Raw genomic sequence first — 5049 nt, forward strand, 5'->3', positions numbered from 1 at the left:
CCCTGAAACTGGAGAATTTCCACTTTTACATCTTCAAAACGATTCAATTTCCTGTCACTAGATATCGTTCCCTCAAATTAACAAACTGCCATGAAAAGGTAACTTCATTGTCAATTACCTCTACTATTAATTTTGCCTTTTGTCTTTTTTTAAATCTTTTTGCGAAATTTATATCTTCTAGGTTGCAAGGCTTCCTACCACTTCTACATGCTGGAACAACCTCTCCTTCTCTGCCTCAGGGGCTCTTGGACTAGGCTTCCAGAGATTTTTATTCCCAGTAGGCAGGGACTACAGCCCCATCTGAGTTTTGAAGTTACAGAAGACAGATCTTCATCCCTCAACATCTCTTTAAGATGAAGGGACTACAATCTCTGTGGGGGGGGAATAATGTAGGGAGGAGGCAAGAGAATTAAAATGCTAATCAAGTCACACTCAGAGACTGCAATGTGCTGATCAGCCCTGCAGCCAGGCCAGGACAACTGAAGAACACAGACTTCTGCTGGATTACTAACAACCCATTCCCCACACCTGTGAAGGGGAAACAGGAACCAAGGGTCATTCCCTGTGGCTAAAACCAAGGGGAACCTAAGGATTAAAGGCTGGGAACTGCCAGCAGGACTTTGTCACTCTACAGTTTTACCTTTTCTGGCTACATACTCTTCCCCTTCCTCGCTGTATGTCCACGTCAAAGGGAATGGGAACTAAAGAATGACATATAAACTGAATTCCGGGTCCCTCTCACTCTCTGCCTCTGAGGACCACACTGTGGAGCGTTATCCCTTTCCTAAACTCTCCTTTAGACTCCAACTTTGGCGAGTGTGTTGAATTCTTTCTACACTCTCCACCAAAGGCTCCTCTTCTAGTGTCCCATGGAAATTCGCCCTGTCTTATGTCAGCAGCATTCCACTCGCAGGGCGCTAACAGGAGAGGGGAAGGAGGAGGATGAAGAGCCCACTGACACAGCTAAGGGCTGCTGGGCGTCCACTCCCTCAGTTCTTCCTCCAAACCCCACTCAGCGCAAAGTGGGCAGAGGGTCCAACGGGACCCTCCCTCCAAGCAGCTCCAGGCTCCCTCTGCTTCCCGCTTCTGAGACACGTGCAACAACTGGCTCTCTCCCCACCTGCGACTAGAGGCAGAGACAGGATGATGGAGCCGCCAGGGTGCATGGGGGGCCAGCACCAATCCTCCCCTCCTGAATCCGCAGAATTAAGGAGAGAGACTCTCCCACCCCAGGCCGGGGGAGGCCTCTAGGACTGGGAAAAGACTCAGCCAAACCCGACCCGGGCTGCGGGGACACCAGCCGCCCAGCCTGCAGAGAGGTGGCTGAGCTCCGGGGACCCCCCCCCCTCCCGCCCCGCCTCAATCCCGGAAGCCGGAGACGCAAGGGAGGGAGGAGCCACTGCTGCACCCGAATGGGATCTTTGCGAGTGCAGGGCCGAGCAGAACCGAACAAGGCCGAGCTTGACCGAGCAGACCCGAGTTCGGCCGAGTGTTGCCTAGTCTGGCCGAGCCCAGCGTGTCCGGCCGAACGTAGCCGAGTCTGACCAGGTGGCGCCGAATAGAGCCGAGTACGGCCGAGCGGAGCAGCGCGGGGGACGGAACGTGGCGAGGGCGAGGTTCCGGGCGCCCCCTGCCGGCCACAGAGCATCAGCGCTGGCCTCCTGGTCCTGCGACAGTCCTGTGAAACGCGGGGATGGGGGTGGGGGGGGTGGTATGGAGCTCGTTTTATGGATGAGGTAACTGAGGCTGCAAGAGGTTCTGAGGCTGGCCCAAAGGCACACAGAGCTAAGTGGTGGCGCTGTGGTTCGAACCCGATTGCGTGGCCAAGAGCTCACCTGCCACTGCGATTGGCACTGTGTGTTTGCTTTGTCTTCATAATTCCTGTCATTTATTATGGCCAAAAGGAGAGATCCACCCTGTCTGACGATCAGAAAGGAGGCCAGAGCTGAGAGACAACCCCTCCCCTTACAGGTGGACAAACCAAACAGGCTCTGGGCATGTTGACCAAGTGCCGCAGGGCCAGCAGTTCCCATGTGCAAATATTGACATGTTTCCTGGTCATTGAAGCGGACAGCAGGAGGGAGAGGCCACGTCCCACTGAAGGCCTCATTTTCCCCACCTTTAACAAGACAGCCTTAGAGGATTGGGACTCCTAGCTGCCTACAGGCTGTGTCCCCATGCGCCTGAGCCAGGACCGGAGGTGTCTGAGACCTTGGAAGATTCCAAATGTGGCCCAGGCACTTTCTTTGAGGCTGTAAAAAAGTGAAGGTTTGCCTTGCCCTCCATGCACACACGTGTGCATGAGTGTGTACCCATCGTTCCCCCCTGCGCACACACTGCTCTGGGCTGCCAAGGCTGCAGGGCTCGCTGGAGGGTAGCGGGGCCTCTAGGAGGCGACCGAGGATCCCCATGGGGTCTGGGCTGCTCCTCATGCCTGTTGAGTCTTGTCTGAGGCATTGTCTGCCACTGCCCAGTGGCCACTAAGGACCTGACACACTGGTGGCCTCAGAGCTCTCTCAACCCCCAGTATCACTTCTGACACCCTGATCCCCATTTTTGTAGTTTTTAAAAACTATAGACGCTGGACTGGGGGCTAGGAAAGCAAGGTTTTTGGTCCTGTCTCGTGCTGTGACCCTGCGAGTCTCATGACTATCCCAGGCCTCACTGTCTTCAGCTATAAAATGGGTATCAGAGCTGTTCTCAGCAGCTCAGACACCTCCCACGCCTCCTTTTCTGTGCACAAACTCCAGTTCCCTCTTTTCATTCAGCTGGGCTATAACCGTTCCTGGGGAGACTTCCACCCCCACCCACGGATGGGTTCTTGCTTCTGTCAAAGAACTTCTTAGGTTTATTTAACACATGGCACTTGCCATTCACCAAGCACTTTTCTCAGCTGTTTATAAATACTTAACTCATTTAAACCTCCTAACAATAGAGACATCTGCTTTTATTCCCAGGAAAAGTGAAGCACAGAAAGGTTAATTAACTGTCTCGAGGTCAAGCAGGTAGTGAATGAAGGAGCCGGGATTCAAACCCAGGCAGTTCCAGAATCCGGGGGCTTAAGAACTGCCTCTTTATCGCCCGTCTTGCTTCCTGAACGACAGGCCGCGTACTTACTATACACCTTCAGCTCGTTGCAGATGGCGGCTGCCCAATAAACACTTGTCGAATGAAAGAATGGGGAGTTATTCTATAGGTCCTCTGGAGATTCAAGGGTGGAGGGACTGTCATCTCCATTTTGCAGGTGGGGACTTGTATTTGTTTGCTAGTTTGCTAGGGCTGCTGCAACAAAGCACCACAGACCAGGTGACTTAAACAACAGAAATTTATTTCCTAGCAGTTCTGGAGGCTGGAAGTCCAAGATCAAGGTGTCAGGTAGGGTCGCTTCTTTCTGAGGGCTGTGAGAGAAAGATCTGTTCCAGGCTTCTCTCTCAGCTGCTGGTGGTTTGCGGGCAATCTTCGGCATTCCTTGGCTTTTAGAAGCATCGCCCCAGCATACTCCCTGTGCGCAGGCCTCTGTCCAAATCTTTTCTTAAGAACACCAGTCATGTTGTGTTAGGGACCCACCCTGTTCCAGTTTGACCTCATCTTTATTTACATCTGCCATGACCCTATTTCCAAATAAAGTCACACCCTCCTGAGGTCCTGGAGGTTAGAGCTTCAATATATGAATTGCATGTTGAGGTGGGGGTGGGGAGATAGAGACACAATTCAACCCACAATAGGAATTAACTTCCTAGGGGTCTGTCCCTGCCTTGGGCTTCACGTCTGCCTTCCTCGCCTTCATGCACGGCCTTCCTCCAGCCTCCAGGCCTCAGCATACGCAAGTCCCTCTGCCTGGCACACTCGCGCTCAACCCTCTGCTCCCAGTGCAGCCCCCACAACAAATATGCTCCCTCAGAACAAATTTCGCTTCTGTCCCCACTGGATAGTGACATATTTACTTGTGTGGCTGTTTTTCTCCACTGTAGCCCAGCCCAGCGTCAGGGCCTTGTACACAGTGGGTGCTCAGAAAGATCTCTGTTCACTTAATGAACTATGCCCAGAGAGGTGAAGTGAATGGCCCAAAGCTACACAGTAGGTTCATGACAGAGTGGGCCTAGGGCCCGGGCCTCCTAACTTTGGGTTCCATGACTTTTAGAGGATGCACTTCCCCGACAGCCTTCCAGTGGACTCACCGAGTGTCTCGCCAGGGCCTGTCAGTGACAGGGGAGCACTCCAAGACCTTGAAGGGACTGAGGCCTTGCATGACTCCAGGGAGAACCCCTCGCATTGCAGCCTGGGGTGCCCTTCACCTTTAGAGTGTTTTCTTCTGTGTCTGGAGTCCTATGGAGCCCAGGCTGTCACGTCCCCCACGAGATAGTGGCCTCTTTGTAGATGAGGAGGACCTCAAGCCCTGGGGCCTTGGCCACCCCTACCCCAGGCCCTGTGGACTCTTAGCTCCTCTCCTCTGATGCTGATGCTGATGCATGAAGTCCCGGTCTAGAGCCTGGTGGCTATGGGCTGTTGCTTGGCAACCACCTCTTTGAGACAAGTTCAAGGGAAGGTCTTGGGTCTGAGCAACTTGGATGTCTGGAGAGGAGTCAGGCAGGGCGGGTCATCACCCCTTCCTGCATGCTCTGCCTCAGAACCTCAGAGCCTCCCCTCACCCTACAGCCTCTGCGGTTCCAAAAACCCACAGATTCCAGCCCCAAACCCCCCTATGGTTTGAAAATTGCCCCCTAGAGTTGTGAAATGGAATACTCCTCATTCATTCATTTATTCCAGATACACACATGAAGGACCCATGTGCTGCCTGGCCCTGGAAACACAGATGAATCAGACACGGTCCCCGCCTGGAGGCACAAGGCTAGCGGGACACCCACACACACGCATACACGTGAGCAGGCATAGGCAGTGACACATGGTGTGTTGAGGGCTGTGGGATCCAGCAGGGTGGGGGAGCCTTGGCCCAGACACCACTCCCATGCAGCACTCGGCCACCCACAGTCCTCTGCTCTCACCCCCATGCACACCTGCCACATGCACAGCAGGCCGTCGGTCTTAATA

Source organism: Pteropus vampyrus, unplaced genomic scaffold, assembly GCF_000151845.1.
Source record: "Pteropus vampyrus isolate Shadow unplaced genomic scaffold, Pvam_2.0 Scaffold16, whole genome shotgun sequence".
Lineage (NCBI taxonomy): Eukaryota > Metazoa > Chordata > Mammalia > Chiroptera > Pteropodidae > Pteropus > Pteropus vampyrus.